Below are 22051 nucleotides of genomic sequence, written 5' to 3' on the forward strand. Positions count from 1 at the left end.
CTTGCATTCTATTGGCTGTTCCAATCTTGGACGACGTCCCTTGAACTAGCAAGCTGTTGCTGATCTAATGACTTCTATAAGGTTTGGTGTGAGGGGTAGAAGGAGGGAGAGTTGTAGGGGGGGGTTGAGATGTTGCAAGTGAGGAGATGATGTTCAGAAAGAGGAAAAGGGGAGTTTGTGAAGTCTGAAATAGAGCATTGATAGCTAAAGATCAGATCCTATTGTATATTCCTATGTAACTTAAAATTAAGCATTTAGCAAGATTCAGATACAGCATACATAAAAAATAACCTTCCAACTTCCTTCTATTATCAAATTGGCCTATTTCCCTTGGTATTCTTGGTTAAAACTTAGCTCCTTTCCATGAAAGCATACTAAGGTATGCTCAGGAACATACACATTAATTATATAGATATCAGTATTACAAACATTGCAAACACTGCTACTATACAATGTTCAAGACATGTGCACACCCCTGAGACTACCTCAGTATGCTGTCAGAGAAATGGTTGTAAATTTGATAATATAATTAAATTGCATGCTCTTTCTAAATCAATATAGTTTAATTTTAACTTCCATGTCCCTATAATCTTTAATTAAGCTTATTTAGGAATTATTTTCTTCAAGCTATGCATATGATACTTTCTTTGGAAAGTCAATCGTGGTTACACTGCAAAGTGAAATACCTTTTTCTTAATATAGATGTAAGTAATGGTGAGAATGTTTTTCAACCCACAAGTGTAGCTTTACTTCCCAGCACAGGAAACCTCTTCTTGGCTCTGTAACTCACAAATAAAGACTGGTATTTACATTCTTGGGTAAAACCTCACTATCCTAGAGGTTTAGATAGAAGAAAATGACATTCATCAGTTGGGTACTTGGTTGAACAGGCAAAGAGAGATGGAAACTGAATAGCACAGGGGTTCTATTCTGACCTTTTAATACAGTCCATCCATCTGTGGATGTCTGTAGTTAGTTCAATAAACAGAAATTACTTAACATCTTTCCACAGGATTGGTTGTGGGTGGATATAGAAACAGAGAGAGAGAGAGAGAGAGAGAGAGAGTGTGTAATGAAAGATTTCAAAGTATAGAAAATAGTTTATTATTTGTTTACTTTAATTATATATTGTTACAGTTGGTTTTGCAGACATCTTAAGGGGATAAGAAAACCAAATTTTTTTTTCATGATTCAGAAAGAGAATACAATTTAAAAGATCAGTTTCCAATTTACTTAAAGGGAATATAAATTTTGATGATAAAGTGCCTGTTTTTTAATAATTTGATTATAAACATAAATTTTGTAATCAAAATTTACATTTCACTTGTGTTTTTGAAAATACTTACCTTTAAATCTTGACAGCCGCTGCATCTCTTCCTCCGCCCGTCGCAAAAGCATCTTCCTGGGTCTAAAATGTGGAATCCTGTTTCCTCCAATCACAGCGTTGAATCAGACACTGATTCACCCTGGGGGGAAGCCGTGATTGGATAATGACCGATCCGTCATTCATGAGGTAGGAAGAGGCTTGTGACGACCGGGAGAAGCTGGAGCGACTGTCAGGATTAAAAGGTAAGTGTTTCCATAATAGGAGTGAAATGTAAATTTTGATAAATTAAAGTGCCCCTGTTTTTAATTGGATTTTTAAAAAACGGGCACTTTATCATCAAAATTGACATTTACTTTAAATTATCAAATTTGTTTAGTTCTCATGTTATGCTTTGTAAAATAGATATCTAGATAGGTAGCATGCACATGTTTGGAGCACTATATGACAGGAAATAGTACTGCCATCTATTGATCTTGTTACTGTATAACGTTGTTGAAAACTGCTGCCTGATGAACAATCTGATTTTATTGAGACAGGTATATATATTCAGTTGAGCAGTATATGATGGGGAATGTGTTTGGTGCCCTTCCTTCCAGGCTTTATTCTAAAGGGCATCCATTACCAATTGAAAAAACTGTTTAAAACAGCTAAACATTATATAGAAAAAAATAATAAAAATATAGGAAAATTGCAATTATTTGAGTCAACAGCATCTATTTGTAAACTGCAAACTTAAAGGGACAGTCTAGTCAAAATTAAACTTTTTATAGCGGGGCGTGCCTAAGCAGCGGCCATGATAGGTCGCAATTTCTAAAGCTCTGGAAGATTTCTATACAATCTACTATATATCCATTAAACTATACAAAATACACCCTTCTCAAGCTCATATACAGCTCTATGGACCGAAGCTGCACAGATCCATATGAGATTTACTGTATCTTCGTCCTTCCAATACCGACCTAGGCCGAAGAGACGTCAAGCTGCGGCCTACCACGCATTACTCCAGCTCCCACCCTCCGAATACGGGGCTAAAATAGTTCAGCATGGTGATACTACACAGGGAGGACTCTCACACAAGGATACATATACTCTTCGCTGATCTTGAACGGCAAATGCAACATAACTTTGATGACCAGACTTCGTTAATAAAAGGAAGAGAAATAGAGCACCCACCCCAAAACTATTCCATCCCGGAGCAATCTACCTTCATAAATAACCAGAGGCATGCGGTTGGGGCTTTACACTCTCTGGTGCCAACCACCATGTGCCCTGCAGATGGACCTGCAATAAAAGGGAGACTGAATATGGAGACAGCTTCCCTGGAGACAGATGCATCTGCAGCGGCGCATTGTCAATCGGTTTCGCTGTTCGACCTTGGTGAGTAGCACTCTGTCACGCTAGCTACCAACAAACTGCACCTACCCGGACCTACTCCTGCCCATTACACCCCGACAGTAGAGGGAAATCAGCTCTTGGCCCTTCTTTGGATGGATGCGGCTGACCCAAAGAGGGGCAGCCCGAGCCATCTGCACTTTTGTGCTCCCTGTGACAGCCGGTATATGCAGGAAAAAAGGGGGGGACGTGCCCGGGAGATTTAATAATATGCAGAGTCATTATTATAGGGCTCGTTATCAAATAAGGGAAATAAACAACTGATATGATTCATAAATATAGATGTGAGCATGGGCAGTTTTTCTAAACTTTAGCTGTGGAAGTATAAAGTTTGCTTCATAAGTAGTCATCAAAGACCTCCCCTAAAAAGCCAAACCCGTCTAAGTATATGGAGCAAAGAAAACCTTTAAATATTTAGCTAAAAAAAAACTAGTAGGGATGTCATATATTAGTCCTATGTGTATAGGAAGAGGCCAAAATTACATTCTATTCTCTGAAAAATAACTAACCTTAAATATATAGGGACCCTAGAATCTACCATGTATAATCCTAGGACAATATGTCCATTAGAGCAATCTTATATGGGTTAACATACTAATAATATGATTCTGTCTTGGCTAAGTGTTGTGTAAGGGAACGGTAGTAGAAGTAGTTAAAGATATAGGATATACCATATCATGCTGCAGCGTAATATATAAGATAATCATTAAAATATATATGCGATAAACTTATAGAAATTCTGAGAGAACTATTTACCATACCATCTTAAAATTGTTAGATATGGATATCTGCATTACGCCTTCTAGGAATATCAAAGTGGGCTATGTCTTTGAAGTTGATCATATACCTCTTGTTAGAAGTAATCTTTTTATTATGCCAATAGTTCTATTATGCATTATATTTGTGGATTTGTTCAGATGCAATAGCATGTCACTACACATTGGACTACTCACCTGCACAGTTTTGGGTAACAGATGCAATTGTGCGTCACATACCGGTAGCCTATTACACCTATGCAACCAGCTATTTGTATCTGCACACCACAAGCCGTAACTAAGCCCTATTGCAGCTCTATATACTGTTTGAAAGATGTTGCCACCTCAGTTTCTTACCCTGCTCACTTATTCTAACAATTGCAAGGGTCCTATTGGTCCTATAGCACTGATACTGCTAGAATATTTACCCAATTATTATCATTTTACGTCTACACTAGATATACATATAGTAACATTTTCATTGCAGATCTTCCTACATAATGGTTTCGTGTAAACAGGTGCATGTTTATCTGGTATCAAGCCCCAGTAGGTATATCTTCTTATTCTCCATACTATAATGAGACATATATCTCCCACATAATAGGCACTCAGGACCCAATGAGCTGGCCAACACGACAAAGTTTATCGCATATATATTTTAATGATTATCTTATATATTACGCTGCAGCAAGATATGGTATTTCCTATATCTTTGACTACTTCTACTACCGTTCCTTTACGCAACACTTAGCCAAGACAGAATCAAATTATTAGTATGTTAACCCATATAAGATTGCTCTAATGGACATATTGCCCTAGGCTTATACATATGGTAGTTTCTAGGGTCCGTATATTTTTAAGGTTACTTATTTTTCAGAGACTAGAATGTAAGTTTGGCCTCTTCCTATACACATAGCACTAATATATGACATCCCTACTAGTTTTTTTTAGCTAATATTTAAAGGTTTTCTTTGCTCCATATACTTAGACAGGTTTGGCTTTTTAGGGGAGATCTTTGAGGACTACTTATGAAGCAACCTTTATACTTCCACAGCTAAAGTTTAGAAAAACTGCCCATGCTCACATCTATATTTATGAATCATATCAGTTGTTTATTTCCTCATTTGATAACGAGCCTTATAATAATGACTCTGCATATTATTAAATCTCCCGGGCACGTTCCCCCCCCGCTATTTTCCTTTCAATTTTAAAGCAGCTTTTACAAAGAACCCACAAAGGAGATCCTAATAGGGGGCGCTCTAACACACTAGGCAAATAAAAAAAGAGATTATGATGCAAAAAACAGGATATAAATAGCAAGGAAATATATCAAACCAAACCAAAATGGAAGAATAAAAAGTCCCAAATATCAAATCCAGAAGGAGTATGTGATTCGAATTCTGCACCAAAGGACACGTCAGCTGCTCTCTCCTTACATCAAATGTAGATAGACATCTGGCAAAAAACACAGGGAGACAAAAAAGAGGCGCATGTGTGTACCAGTGGAGGAATCAAATAGAGGAAAACCCCAACAGGGTACTCACATTTATTAGGAGCACTCATACAGGGCTATCAGGCACGTACTGGGCATTCACAGCAACCCAACTTGCTGTAATCCTATATGGCAACAAGATCACTCCAGAAAGATTCCTTAGAAGCTGCAAGGATGGCTTGTCCACAGATGCGACTCCACACACAGGATACCAGGACCCAGGAGCAAACACAGGAACAGGACAAAATCTTGACAGCAAGATAGGCTCAATCCCAATTTGAGATAAAATATAGGTGGTATATATTTTTTAAATATCACATCTGGAACTGCCACTGATTTTCCATACACCACCTATATTTTATCTCAAATTGGGATTGAGCCTATCTTGCTGTCAAGATTTTGTCCTGTTCCTGTGTTTGCTCCTGGGTCCTGGTATCCTGTGTGTGGAGTCCCATCTGTGGACAAGCCATCCTTGCAGCTTCTAAGGAATCTTTCTGGAGTGATCCTGTTGCCAAATAGGATTACAGCAAGCTGGGTTGCTGTGAATGCCCAGTATGTGACTGATAGCACTGTATGAGTGCTCCTAATAAACGTGAGTACCCTGTTGGGGTTTTCCTCTATTTGATTCCTCCACTGGTACACACATGCGCCTCTTTTTTGTCTCCCTGTGTTAAAGCAACTCTTGCCTGCTGTTTTCCCCTTTCACTTTATCAAATGGTCCAACCAAGAGTGACCTTCATGTAACTACCAACCACAATTTAATAACTTACTTACTGGGTCCATGAGTGGCCTATGTTATAGTTACTTCAATTCTATGATTATTAGGAAAAATGAGGTTTCATTTGTACAGGGAGTGCAGAATTATTAGGCAAGTTGTATTTTTGAGGATTAATTTTATTATTGAACAACAACCATGTTCTCAATGAACCCAAAAAACTCATTAATATCAAAGCTGAATAGTTTTGGAAGTAGTTTTTAGTTTGTTTTTAGTTATAGCTATTTCAGGGGGATATCTGTGTGTGCAGGTGACTATTACTGTGCATAATTATTAGGCAACTTAACAAAAAACAAATATATACCCATTTCAATTATTTATTTTTCCCAGTGAAACCAATATAACATCTCAACATTCACAAATATACATTTCTGACATTCAAAAACGAAACAAAAACAAATCCGTGACCAATATAGCCACCTTTCTTTGCAAGGACACTCAAAAGCCTGCCATCCATGGATTCTGTCAGTGTTTTGATCTGTTCACCATCAACATTGCGTGCAGCAGCAACCACAGCCTCCCAGACACTGTTCAGAGAGGTGTACTGTTTTCCCTCCTTGTAAATCTCACATTTGATGATGGACCACAGGTTCTCAATGGGGTTCAGATCAGGTGAACAAGGAGGCCATGTCATTAGATTTTCTTCTTTTATACCCTTTCTTGCCAGCCACGCTGTGGAGTACTTGGACGCGTGTGATGGAGCATTGTCCTGCATGAAAATCATGTTTTTCTTGAAGGATGCAGACTTCTTCCTGTACCACTGCTTGAAGAAGGTGTCTTCCAGAAACTGGCAGTAGGACTGGGAGTTGAGCTTGACTCCATCCTCAACCCGAAAAGGCCCCACAAGCTCATCTTTGATGATACCAGCCCAAACCAGTACTCCACCTCCACCTTGCTGGCGTCTGAGTCGGACTAGAGCTCTCTGCCCTTTACCAATCCAGCCACGGGCCCATCCATTTGGCCCATCAAGACTCACTCTCATTTCATCAGTCCATAAAACCTTAGAAAAATCAGTCTTGAGATATTTCTTGGCCCAGTCTTGACGTTTCAGCTTGTGTGTCTTGTTCAGTGGTGGTCGTCTTTCAGCCTTTCTTACCTTGGCCATGTCTGTGAGTATTGCACACCTTGTGCTTTTGGGCACTCCAGTGATGTTGCAGCTCTGAAATATGGCCAAACTGGTGGCAAGTGGCATCTTGGCAGCTGCACACTTGACTTTTCTCAGTTCATGGGCAGTTATTTTGCGCCTTGGTTTTTCCACACGCTTCTTGCGACCCTGTTGACTATTTTGAATGAAACGCTTGATTGTTCGATGATCACGCTTCAGAAGCTTTGCAATTTTAAGAGTGTTGCATCCCTCTGCAAGATATCTCACTATTTTTTACTTTTCTGAGCCTGTCAAGTCCTTCTTTTGACCCATTTTCCCAAAGGAAAGGAAGTTGCCTAATAATTATGCACACCTGATATAGGGTGTTGATGTCATTAGACCACACCCCTTCTCATTACAGAGATGCACATCACCTAATATGCTTAATTGGTAGTAGGCTTTCAAGCCTATACAGCTTGGAGTAAGACAACATGCATAAAGAGGATGATGTGGTCAAAATACTAATTTGCCTAATAATTCTGCACTCCCTGTATAAATATATAAAAACACTGAATATAAAATGATACAGAGGCAATAATAATAGTAGCCCCAATAAAAATATGAGAAAGTTAAAATTCCAAACAATGTCTGAAAGAAATCAATCCAATGTGTGGATTAAAAAATACAGTAAATAAAATGAATGGATTGCTGATATCGACTAGGAGGAGGATACCGTAAGAGACATTATGTACCAATGTTGGTGGTGAAAGTGGGGGGTAGTTATCAACGTGTCAACTTTCCTGCCTTCGCCGGCCCAATACGGCCGCCTAAGCTCGCCTCACATCGCCGCCGCGGACCTGCAAAAATTTGCCTAAGTTATCAAATAAAGCTGTCAAAAAGCAGCGCACCAAGTACGGGGCGATGAGCAGCGGACTGTGAGAGTTATCACTCATCCGATCTCGGACTACCGACGAATGAAGGTTCCTTTAAGGGACGTCATCCAAGATGGCGTCCCTTCAATTCCGATTGGCTGATAGGATTCTATCAGCCAATCGGAATTAAGGTAGGAAAAATCTGATTGGCTGATCGAAACAGCCAATAGAATGCGAGCTCAATCTGATTGGCTGATTGGATCAGCCAATCGGATTGAACTTCAATCTGATTGGCTGATTCAATCAGCCAATCAGATTTTTCCTACCTTAATTCCGATTGGCTGATAGAATCCTATCAGCCAATCGGAATTGAAGGGACGCCATCTTGGATGACGTCCCTTAAAGGAGCCTTCATTCGTCGGTAGTCCGTCGGTAAAGAAGGATGTTCCGCGTCGGCGGGATGAAGATTGAAGACCCGGCTTGGAAGATGACATCGCCCGGATAGAAGACTTCTTCAACGCCTCTTGGAAGATGACATCGCCCGGATGGAAGACTTCTTTAGCGCCGCTTGGAGGATCACTTCATCGGATGGAAGATTTCTTCAGCGCCCCTTGGATGATCACTTCTGCCGCTCCGGATGTCCTCTTCGGTTCCATCGCTGCTCGGCTGAGTGAAGACAAGGTAGGATGATCTTCAGGGGATTAGTGTTAGGTTATTTTAAGGGGGGTTTGGGTTAGATTAGGGGTATGTGGGTGGTGGGTTTTAATGTTGGGGGGGGTTGTATTTTTCTTTTACAGGCAAAAGAGCTGAATTCTTTGGGGCATGCCCCACAAAAGGTCCTTTTAAGGGCTGGTAAGGTTAAAGAGCTTTGAACTTTTTTAATTTAGAATAGGGTAGGGCATTTTTTTTATTTTGGGGGGCTTTGTTATTTTATTAGGGGGCTTAGATTAGGTGTAAGTAGCTTAAAATTGTTGTAATATTTTTAAAATGTTTGTAACTTATTTTTTTTATTTTTTGTAACTTAGCTTTTTTTATTTTTTGTACTTTAGTTAGTTTATGTAATTGTATTTAATTGTAGTTATTTGTAGTTAATTTATTTAATTAATGTAATGATAGTGTAGTGTTAGGTTTAATTGTAACTTAGGTTAGGATTTATTTTACAGGTAATTTTGTATTTCTTTTAGCTAGGTAGTTATTAAATAGTTAATAACTATTTAATAACTATTCTAACTAGCTAAAATAAATACAAAGTTACCTGTAAAATAAATATAAATCCTAAGATAGCTACAATATAATTATTATTTATATTGTAGCTATATTAGGGTTTATTTTACAGGTAAGTATTTAGTTTTAAATAGGAATAATTTATTAAAGTATAGTGTAGTGTTAGGTGAAATTGTAACTTAGGTTAGTTTTTAGTTTACAGGTACATTTCTCTTTATTTTTGCTAGGTAGCTATTAAATAGTTAATAACTATTTAATAGCTATTGCACCTAGTTAAAATACATTGAAAGTTGCCTGTAAAATAAAAATAATTCCTAACATAGCTACAATATAATTATTATTTATATTGTAGCTATATTAGGGTTTATTTTAAAGGTAAGTATTTAGTTTTAAATAGGATTAATTTAGTTAATAATAGAAATATTATTTAGATTTATTTAATTAATATTTAAGTTAGGGGGGTTTTAGGATTAGTGTTAGACTTAGGTTTAGGGGTTAATAAATTTATTACAGTGGTGGTGGTGTAGTGGGGGGCAGGATAGGGGTTAATAAATTTATTATAGGTGGCGACGGTGTAGGGGGGGCAGGATAGGGGTTAATAAATTTAATATAGGTTGCGGCGGGTTCAGGGAGCGGCGGTTTAGGGGTTAAACTATTTATTTATTTGCGGCGAGGTGCGGGATCAGCAGGATAGGGGTTAATAATGTTATTATAGAGGGCGGCGGTATAGGGGGGCAGGATAGGGGTTACTAGGTATAATGTAGGTGGCGGTGGGCTCCGGGAGCGGCGGTTTAGGGGTTAATACATTTATTATAGTTGCAGTGGGCTCCGGGAGTGGCGGTTTAGGGGTTAATATGTATAGAGTAGCTTGCGGTGGGCTCCGGGAGTGGCGGTTTAGGGGGTAATAACTTTATTTAGTTGCGGCAGTGTAGGGGGGACAGATTAGTGGTGTTTAGACTCGGGGTACATGTTAGGGTGTTAGGTGTAGACAGCTCCCATAGAACTCAATGGGATGTCTGGCAGCAGCGAACTTGTATTTCCGCTATGGTCAGACTCCCATTGATTCCTATGGGATCCGCCGCCTCCAGGGTGGCGGTTTGAAAACCAGGTACGCTGGGCGGTAAAATTGCCGAGCGTACCTGCTAGTTTTTTAATAACTAGCAAAAGTAGTCAGATTGTGTGCGGAACATCTGGAGTGACGTAAGAATCGATCTGTGTCGGACTGAGTCCGGCGGATCGAAGTTTACGTCACAAAATTCTACTTTTGCCGGTCTCTAGCCTTTAATAACTAAGGTGAATCAGCCTCGCCACAAATACGCTGCGGAATTCCAGCGTATTTGAGGTTGACGGCTTGATAACTAGGCCCCAATGTGTATAAAAAAGGGGGTGAAAAATTATCCTTAGTGATTGCAAATATAAAGAAAATAGACAGGGGCATATGTATCATGCTCCGTATGGATCTTGATGCCCCGTGTTTCTGGCCAGCCTGCTGGCTTGCCAGAAACAGCAGTTATGAAGCAGCGGTCACAAAGACCGCTGCTCCATAACTTGTCCACACATCGCCACAATACAACCCGATAGCGTACGATCGGGTTGATTGACACCCCCCTGCTGGCCGCCCATTGGCCGCGAGTCTGCAGGGGGCGGCGTTGCACCAGCAGCTCTTGTGAGCTGCTGGTGCAATGCTGAATACGGCGAGCGTATTTATCCAAATAAAAGCCAAAAGTGAATAATGTGTAGAAAAGGAAACCTTAATTTCTTATTTTCCGCACCACTAGGAAAATAAGGTTTCCTTTTCTACACATTATTAACTTTTGACTTTTATTTGGATCTTCACACTTAGACTCTTTTAGGATTTTGTTTGTTGGATTACAATCACTGACTTTCTTCTCTTTTTTCCTTTATTTTATTTTTTTTGGACTTTGTTCTTTTTTTTCATTTTTTGAGCAGCATTTTTTCATTTTTTCCTTTGTAATTTTTTCAATTTTTCACATTATTTTTTTCACTTTTGAATAACAAGTTGACACTGTCTGTTTTCTTTATATTTGCAATCACTAAGGATAATTTTTCACTCCCTTTTTTATACACATTATCACCACCAAAACTGGTACATAATATCTCTTACGGTATCCTCCTCCTAGTCAATATCAGCAATCCATTCATTTGATTTACTGTATTTTTTACTCCACACATTGGATTGATTTCTTTCAGACATTGTTTGGAGTTTTAACTTTCTCATATTTTTATTGGGGCTACCATTATTATTGCCTCTGCATCATTTTATATTCAGTGTTTTTATATAGATATATTTAATTTGTACAAGAGTGGATCCACATCTTATTGTTTTTATTGTCATTTACTACCACTGTACCCACAATGGCATGTTTTATTCTTGTGTAAAGTACTAGATTTACAATTAAAATATTTCTAAATACACACTCTACACATTGTATAACACCTAGCCCATTTGAGGCATTCTGAACACATTTATTTTCTGATTGGTGGATAAATGCTGTCCAGTATTCTAAACCAAAAATTGGCTGGCTCCTTAGCTTAGATGTCTTCTTTTTTAAATTAAGATAGCAAGAGAACGAAGAAAAATTGATAACAGGAGTAAATTAGAAAGCAGCTTAAAATTGCATGTTCTATCTGAATCATGAAAGAAAACATTTGGGTTTAGTATCCTAAGCTTTCAAGCGCTGAAAGCGATCGTGATCGCTTCCAGCCGCTTTCAGGTTATTGCCTTTTTCAAGCATCTGATACAGAGAGAGCCACTCTTATTGGAAGAAAATTGGAAAGTTGTTTAAAATGGCATAATCTACTTGAATAATGAAAGTTTAATTTTGATTGAGTGTCCCTTTAAGATGGTGGTGACAATTGTGAGATGAGAGAGGGAAGAGAGCTGTTTGAGGGGGGTCAGGGAGGGATCAGGGGGTGGGATGTGTCAGGTGGGAGGCTGATCTCTACACTAAAGCTAAAATTAACCCTACAACCTACCTAATTAACCCCTTAACTGTTGGGCATAATAAAAGTGTGGTGAGCAGCGGCATTTAGCGGCCTTCTAATTACCAAAAAGCAATGCCAATTGCCAAAGCCATATATGTCTGCTATTTCTGATCAAAGAGGATCCCAGAGAAGAGTTTACAAACATTTGTGCCATAAGTGCACAAGCTTTTTGTAAATAATTTCAGTGAGAAACCAAAAATTTGTGAAAAAATGAACAATTTTTTTTATTTGATCGCATTTGGCGGTGAAATGGTGGCATGAAATATACCAAAATGGGCCTAGATCAATACTTTGGGTTGTCTACTAAAAAAAAAATATACATGTGAAAGGTTATTCAGGGATTCCTGACAGATATCAGTGTTACAATGTAACTATTGCTAATTTTGAAAAAATAAAATGGTTTGGAAATAGCTAAGTGCTACTTGTACTTATTGCCCTATAACTTGCAAAAAAGAACATGTAAACATTGGGTATTTCTAAACTCAGGACAAAATTTTTAAACTATTTAGCATGGGTGTCTTTTGGTGGTTGTAGATGTGTAACAGATATTGAGGGTCAAAGTTAGAAAAAGTGTGTTTTTTTTCTATTTTTTCATCATATTTTATATATTTTTTTAAAATGGAGCCGTAAACTAATTTTAGCTGTCGGCAACTTTGGTAGCTTATGGCTCCATTTTTAACGACTCAGAGGAACGAGCCCCATTGTCCATAAATAGGGTAAAGTAAGTTCACTGGATAGAATGAGAATGCAGGCATAAACTAGGGTCTGCTCTGGGTTGTTTTGCAGGTGTTCTAGAAGTGTAGTTTGGATTTTTCACCTAAATCTTGGACAAGCATAAATCATTCATTAAAGGAATACATTTACCTTATTTTGTTCCCAATGATTAATTGTATCTGCTGGAATGTATTACATTATTTACAAATAGCTCCTTTACATATGTTTCAGCATTTGAAATTGCTGATTTTGCCTGTGTCATCCCTACTTATACTGAAAGATTCTATACTTAAGTATAGGCTGAAGAAAAGCTGTGAAAGCCCAGCTAGCAGAATAAATTACACTCCCAGTTGGGGATAGGAGAGATAAGTAATGAAATGTCAAATTTCAATTGTTTTCGCTTTGTATTGGACTTTGGTATACAGGCAAAGATAATATAAAGAAGCACGTATGTGTACAAAAAAGGATAAAATAAGGAGATATGATTTTGTTGCAAGCTCAACCCATTTTAATGGGTTGTACGTTCAAAGAACAAAACCAGCTGTTTTATGTACAAAAAATTAACAGAAAGAAGCATTTCTCATACATTTTATACTCTGCTGCTGCTGGTATAATAAGTAGGGATGGGCGAATGTTTCTAAAAATTCGAAATTTAAAACGAATTTTGATACATTCGTTCATTCGAATCGAATTTTGAAGGTTTATATAACATTCTAACATTCTATTTTCGAATTTTCGTTTTCGAATTTTTCAATAAAATTTGAAAATATTCGTTCGAATAATAGAATGTTTAGCTATGTATTCATTCAATTTCGAAAATGTAATATTCGAATTTGAATGTGACATTCGAATTTGTATGTTACATTCAAATTTGAAATAGTATTTCTAGTCTACAACTGTGTTTAATAAAGTAATATTCGAATTCGAACGCTACATTCGAATTCCAATGTCACATTCGAATTTGAAATAGTATTTCTAGTCTAATACTGTGTTTTAAATGTGATATTCGATTCGAATGTGACATTCAAATTCGAAATAGTATTTCTAGTCTAATACTGTGTTTTATAAATGTAATATTCGAATTCGAATGTGACATTCGATTCAAATGTGATATTTGATTTGAATGTGACATTCGAAATAGTGTTTCTAGTCTACAATTGTGTTTTATAAATGTAATATTTGAATTCGAATGTCATATTGGAATGTAACATTCGAATTCGAATGTGACATTCGAAAACTGTTAACAACATTCGATAATCTAATTTTTAAGAATATTCATTCTTATCAACATTCTATTATGTAAATCGAATTTCTACAATAACATTCGTTCTAACATTCGAATTCAAATATAAACACATTCGCCCATCCCTAATAATAAGTAATTGTAAACACATTAAGGGATCATTTTTCAGTACATTTTCCATTTAAGATTCTAATGCCCTGGTAAAGTGTTGTGTCTCGTTGTTGAGTCTCGCTATTTTAAAGCTGACAAGGATATATTTTTATTTTTCAACAACAAAAGGGTTAACAGTCAATGGAAAGCTGTAATGGGATACCATAGGAGACCAAAAAATAAAAATAAACAAATATATATCTATATGTCATCCAGCTCATATCTATAAATGTTGTCTGTATATGCTGTATGCATTAGGATATCACTACAAGTGTAACAGCAATCATTAGCGTTACTCACTGGGAAATGTGTCCGGCATACCAACAGTTCAATGTGTTCTATTTAATCCTATCAGGACAATGGTCTTACTTCTGAATATATCAAGTTCATCCACCATAAGAGGTGTTGGGAAAAAAAAAACTCTGCATAGGCTGTAAGCAATGATGGAGTGGTGCTAAATGGAATAGAGGAAGCTGTGTTCTATTTGATTATCCACATCAATGACATAGGAAGTTAAAACTGCAGATAAAAGATACAAACATTGAAAGAACATGTCAATAGTGAAAGAAAGCACCAGAATACCCAACTGATACATTTCAGTGAACAACTTACCAGTGAGTCTAATAAGTCTACCTGTTTTAAAGCCGAAGGGCTAGATTACAAGTGGTGCAGTTTTATTTTTTGTGATTGCGAAAACCTCCCTAGGATTTTTATTTTTGTGCTTGTCAGGTTGGGTTTGTATTACAAGTTCCAAAATAACTTATTTTGCACATGCGTTAACCCAAATAGTGTGAAAAGCTTAACTTAATTTTTCGTGTGCGCATGCATGTATTCCCACATAGAAATCAATGAAGAACAAAAGTGGTGAAAAACCTAAAACCCGAGATCGCACAAACGTTATTGCATTTTCATATTCTCCATAGAAATCAATAGAGAAAAAAAAATTGTTGAAAAAAACCAAACACCCATCGCACAAACAACATAGCATATTCACATTAGCAAATGTGAAATATTTGCATTAAATACATAGTTAAAATCTTTATTAAACATGAATATTAAATAAATATGTTTTATCATGTTTTCATCTACTTGATGGCAAAGGGATATAATGTATATATATATATATATATATATATATATATATATATATATATATATATATGACTGTAAATGCATACATACACATATAAATACATTACTATATATGTACACACAAATAAACACACGCACATATATATATACTGCATATATATAAATAAAGAAATAAATACTATATATATATATATATATATATATATATATATATATAAATAAATACTGTATATATATATATATATATATATATATATATATACATAAAAAAATATATCTAGACATGTATATGTATATGTCTCAATGTTAAAGCCATTTTCCTTTTTCTTTCTAACACTCAAGATCTCCAATCTTTGAGCCCTTGTAACTTTTTTGTGCAATACTTTTATTAATTTTTTTTCTATCATACAGTGTTAATATGAGTGTTACTGTACTCTGTAATGTATTTTTGATGTGTCTTGGGCAGCCTTTTGTTTCAGAAAACAGTTAAACACAGTCAAACACAGCAATGAGATTACGGTAAGCATTGAAGCGTAAACGGAGATTGCACTAGCGCAATTGCAATTTTGCTCCACTTGTATATCAGCACAATGAAAATGACTTGAAAAAACATGATTGCGCTAGCGCAAAACTGTTTGTGCCTCAGTTGTAATCTAGCACTTAGCCTGGAAAAAAAAGGCTCTTCCACTTAAAGTGGTAGTTCCCAGATAAAGCACAAAATATACAGTACCTTTTGTGACTTACAGTATCATAGGACAGTGGTACAGATATATATGTTTCATGTTTGTTATCTGTAATACTTTACTTTTCTGCTCTATTTGGTATATTAGTATTTTACGCTGTTATATTATGGTATAGTATATTACTTAAAGGGACAGTCAAGTCCAAAATAAACTTTCTTGATTCAAATACGGCATGTATTTTAAACAACTTTCCAATTTACTTGTATTACCAATTTTGCTTTGTTTTCTTGGTATTCTTGGTTGAAAGCTAAACCTAGGTAGGCTCATATGCTAATTTCTTAGACTTTGAAGGCCGCCTCTAATCTGAATGCATTTTTAAATTTTTTCACCACTAGAGGGCGTTAGTTTATGTGTTTCATATAGATAACATTGAGCTCATGCACGTGAATTTACCATGGAGTTAGCACTGATTGGCTAAATTGCAAGTCTGTAAAAAGAACTGAAATAAGGGGGCAGTTTGCAGAGGCATAGATACAAGGTAATTACAGAGGTAAAATGTGTATTATTATAACTGTGTTGGTTATGCAAAACTGGGGAATGGGAAATAAAGGTATTATCTATCTTTTTAAACAACAAAAATGCTGGTGTTGACTGTCCCTTTAAAGAATGATGAAGATTTCAGTAGGGATTTTCTAAACTTGTTAAAATATTTGGCAACTGGGACCAATTAGTTATTCAGAAAATATTTCAAGAAATGTCATGAAACAATGAAACATCTGCACCTGTTTGTGAAAATCCCACTTACTGTGTGACTTCTTTCAAACGATTCTTGTTTGCCATGGTTATTGAGACAGCAGAGGCCAGCGTGCACACAGAAAACATTGTCCCTTAGGGAACATTTAGTAGAGTGAGTGTATAATCCTTCTCTTAGCTGATGTAACTCACGTATCTGTCCTTCGTGCTCATTTGTTCTGTGAGTTAGCTAGAGACCTGCTTGTTTTACATTACACTGTTATACGGCCAGCATACAAACATACATAAGTGATATCTTTAACAGTTCTCTACATTGAGTAAACATGACAGTTTTGTCTATGCTCTTCAGGCCTAAGGAAGAGAGGAAGCTCTAGAAAGATTGTCTTAAATGGACATAATACTCATAAGCTAAATCACTTGAAAGTAATGCAGCATAATTGTAAAAGGCTGACAAGAAAATATCCCCTGAACATCTCTATGTAAAAAGAGAAGATATTTTACATCAAAATGTATTCAGCTCACCAGAGTAAGTTCACTGTGAACAGTTATACTTCAGCTGCTGTCCAGCTGCAGGTTGGAAAAAAAACAATAGCCAATCAGCATCAGCAGTACTGAGGTTATGCTGATTTCATAGTAAACTTCCTTAAAGGAAAATAACTTGACTGTGCACGCACATGCCAGATACATGCTCCTTTGCAAGTCCTGGGACTAGCATCCTGATTGGCTGCTTAAAGTCTATTTATAATGGGGTGCGAATACTTAGGAAATGTTGAGGTAAATATCTTCATTTTTTACATAGAAATGTTCAGCTGATATTTTCTAGTCAGCTTTTTACAGCTATGCTGCTTCTCTTTCAAGTGCTTTAACATTTGGGTATCATGTCCCTTTAATATCAACTTAAAATTGTTATGTACGATAACCTATTATTAAGGAAACCTTGTTTGCTTCTTATTTGAAATTGTAACACCTCAAATACTCTGAAAGATACGGCAGACTTTTGTTTTTGCCTCTAGAATTAGACATTCCATACAAAATGGGCGAATTCCATGAGGACATTGTTGAGGAGGAGGGCAATGAGTATTAATCCGGACAAGATCTTATATTACTTTGCTCTGTTGTCCTTCACCTCCTTCATGTTCGTATTCTGACATACATCGTACTGAGGTATATTTTACGATGTATGTGAATTACAAAGTGTTAACAATCATTTTGTTTTCTTTTCCTAATAAAAAATTATTTAAACATAATATCAACTTAAAGGGACATGAAACCCACATTTTGTCTTCCATGATTTATATAGAGCATATAAATTCAAACAACTTTCCAATTTACTTCTATTATCAGATTTGCTTCATTCGTTTTATATTCTTTGTTGAAGGAGCAGCAATGCACTAATGGGAGCTAGCTGAACACAGGTTATATGTGCATATCAGCAGCTAGCTATCAGTAGTGCGTTGCTGCTCCTGAGCCTACCTAAAAATGCTTTTCAAAAAAGAATAGCAAGAGACAAAGCAAATTATATAATAGATGTAAATTGGAAAGTTGTTTAAAATTGCATGTTCTCTTGGAATTGTTGAAGTTTGATTTTGACATTACTGTTCCTTTAAAGTAATGTCACCACATAGTAGAAGTCTTGCCATTTAGTCACATAATTTTCCTCCCTGCCATACTTGCATTTACTTTAAACTTGTAATAAGGGCGGAATGTAAATTGCATGTGGCCTAAAAAAACAGATATTGCTCGCTCGCAAACAATAGCGCACCACACCTAATCAAGCCCAATACTTTAAGGATCAAGCCAATTTACAAACAAACAATAACAGAATTTCATAAAAGAAAAGAAACCTAATTTTACCTGGATTGCCCAACAACAATCTTTTTTTTTTCTTTTTTTTAATTTCGTCATTCCACTTAAAGAACCATTTAATGCAGTAGAATTGCAACAAGTGCATAATGGAAATGTAATGCAATATCACTTACTCTGAATATTAAATAAGTAGTAGATTTTATTTTGATACATTTCAAAATTTACTACAATTTGCTGGCCCCCTTTATCATGTGACAACCATCACCAATTACAGACTTCGATATGTATGCACTGTGAACACTGTGAACATGCTCAGTAGGCGCTGGTACCGCAGAAAGTGTAAATGAAAAAACTGTGCACAATTTAATAGTGGAAGTAAATTGAAAGGTCTCTTTAAACTGTATGTTCTATCTGAATTTTGAAAAGTTTAATTTTCACTTTAGTGTCCCTTTAATTTAACAAATTCAGATTTTTTTTTATATTGAAAACATACTCAATAGTACTGTTCATCCGCAATTAACACTTTGGGCGAAATTACATATGCGGCACAAGCTTCAGCGTAACTGCTGAAACCCGTGCCGCCCGTAATTTCACCTTGCACATTGGGTATCATATATACGGCGCTGGCAGTTTATAAAGTGCCGTAAGATAGATAAATTAGCGATATCGCCAGTGACTTACGACACTTTCGAAACTGCCGGCGCCTAAGAAAATAAAAAAAAATCAAATCTCCCGTTATATTCTAACCCAACTCCCAAAAATAAACTCGACACGTAAAACCCCTATAATCGCAATCCCCCCACATCGCAACTAATAATATATGTTTTAACCGCTAAACCGACAACCCCCCACAACGCGATATGCCTAATTAAACTATTAACCACTAATCCGCCATTCACCCACATCGCGATCTACCTAGTAAAAGTATTAACCTCTAAATCTGCCAACCCCAACATCACAAACAACATAATAAATGTATTAACCCCTAATCCGCCATTAACCCACATCACAAAGTACCTATTAAAACTATTAAGCCCTAATCCGCCATTAAACCACATTGCAACAAACCTTATAAATATATTAACCCCTAATCCGCCAAACCCACACAACGCAATAATCCTAATAAAACTATTAACACCTAAACTGCCAAACCCACACAATCCTAATAAAACTATTAAACCCTAATCCGTCATTAACCCACTTCACAAAGTACCTATTAAAACTATTAACCCCTAATCTGCCATTAAACCACATCGTAACAAACCTTATAAATCTATTAACACCTAATCTGCCAAACCCCCACAACGCAAGTACTCTAACCTATTAACCCCTAATCCGCCAAAACCCTACAACACAAATAGCTAATTTAAATACTACGCCCCCTAACCTAACTCCCACTAAATTAACCCCAAATTACATAAAATAATAAAATACTGAATTGTAATTGAAATAAAAAATCCTAAAATTAAATTAAAATAAATTAATCTAAAATTACCAAAAATAAAAAAGTCTAACATTACAGAAAATAATAAACAAAGTTATCCAAAATAAAAATATTAAACCTAATCCCTATGAAAATAAAAAAGCACCCCCAAAATAAAAACACCCCCTAATCTAATGCTAAACTACAATAGCCCTTAAAAGGGCTTTTTGTAGCGTATTGCCCTAAGTTAAACAGCTCATTTGCATTAAAAATAAATTCTAAGTCTCCCCTAACAGTAAAACCCACCACCCACCAAACCCCCCAAAATAAATAAACCTAACACTAAAAAAACCTAAACTACCCATTGCCCCTAAAGGGGCATTTATATGGGCATTGCCCTTAAAAGGGCATTCAGCTCTTTTAAGAGTGCCCAATAAATCCCTAATCTAAAAAACAAACAAAACAAAAAAACAAAAATAAAAAAAAACCTAAGTCTAACCCCCAAATAGGTACTCACCGAGTCACCGTTCCTGAAGTCAATGAAGACAATTTAAAAAAAAATCCAATTTACTTCTATTATCAGTTTTTCTTTGTTCCATAGTATTCTTTGTTGAAGATATAACAGTAGGTGTCTGGAGCACTACATGACAGGAAACAGTGCTGCCATCTACTGCTCTTTCAAATAAATAATTATTGCAAAACTGCTGTCATGTACTACTTAAGACACATGCACGCTCCTGAGCTTAGTTCAGCAAAAGATACCAAGAGAACAAAGAAAATTTGACAATAGAAGTAAATTAGAAAGTTTTTTTTAAATTGCATGCTCTATCTGAATAATGAAAGAAAGAGTTTAGATTTCATGTCCCTTTAAATTTACGTTCTGTTAAAAAAAAGTTCAGAATTAAATGCTGTTACTATCTACATTTAGCTGAGTTTGTGAGAAAACGGAAGCAAAAGCTTAAAATAGCAGATAACCCAGATTTGAGCGTATAAAGGAATAATATTCTAAAAATACAGCATTGTATGTTATTTTCTTATTGCACTTTGCGAGCTTGCATATAACTATTAAAAAAAAATAATCTAAGCTCAGGGAAATTGTGCAAGTTAAAAAAATTTATAAAATATCCACATTTTATTGTATCAAAAATTAAATAAAATGACAGTGAATCATACTTTTCCTCCTGTGTGGGAGAAACAGTTCTGACACATTTCCTGCCTTAACGGCACTAGTTTAACTATAACTGTAATCTCTCCAAAGGTTATGTATTAAAGTTAATACAGAAATGACTAATAGTTAGAAAGAGACAATTTCATGTAGGATAGGTATTTGTATGTGTGACATTGTTTACAAAAATGGCATACTCTAATTTGATAGAACAAATCATTTTACCTCTACTGACCATATAAGTTTAGGGCCGGCATCAACTAACGGACAGACAGTGTTCGCTCACACAAACCTATCTGCCTGGGATTTCAGAATGCTCCCTGCTTGCGCTAGCCCCATGGTACAAGTAAGGGGCTGTCAATCTCCCCGGGTTGAATCTGTATCCGGTGTGATTTAAAGGGACAGTCTAGTATAAATTAAACTTTCATTATTCAGATAGGACTTTTAATTTTAATCAACTTTCCAATTTACTTTTATCATCAAATTTGCTTTTTTCTCTTGGTATTCTTAGTTTAAACTAAACATAGGTAGGGCTTACCAGAAGTCCCACTTTTACTGGGATTGTCCCGGTTTGGAGGCACTGTCCCACCCAGTTGTTCATTCTGTCCCAGTAAGGTTGCCACCTCCAGGTTTCAAATCATGTGTCCGGGTTTCAGCCCACCTGAAACCCAGACACATTATTCAAAATGACTGGACTGTGGCTCTCCAGCATAGTTGGATGCTGGTACTTTGTTACATACAGCCCTGCTTAACTTAATGTTCGTGTCCTTCAAAGTTTACATTTAGTAATACAGGCTGAATGAGCAGCATAGGTTTTTTTTTAATTTTGTAGTACTACTTGGTTTATTTTTCTAAGAATTTAACACCCCCCCCCCCGACCCCTGGTGACATTGCCAGTAATACACCTTTAGGGGAATCATATGGGTATGACTAGGCAGACAGGAAGGATTTTTGGCCTGGATCTTGCTTTACTTCATGCAGGAGAGCATTTTGGCCATAACCTTCCTGCATTATGGTATAGAGTAGCCTCTTAAACAGCTTTAGCAGGTACGTGTTTTCTTTTTTACTTTCATTCAATGTTGTATTTATGCCTTA

Source organism: Bombina bombina, chromosome 1 (genome assembly GCF_027579735.1).
Source record: "Bombina bombina isolate aBomBom1 chromosome 1, aBomBom1.pri, whole genome shotgun sequence".
NCBI lineage: Eukaryota > Metazoa > Chordata > Amphibia > Anura > Bombinatoridae > Bombina > Bombina bombina.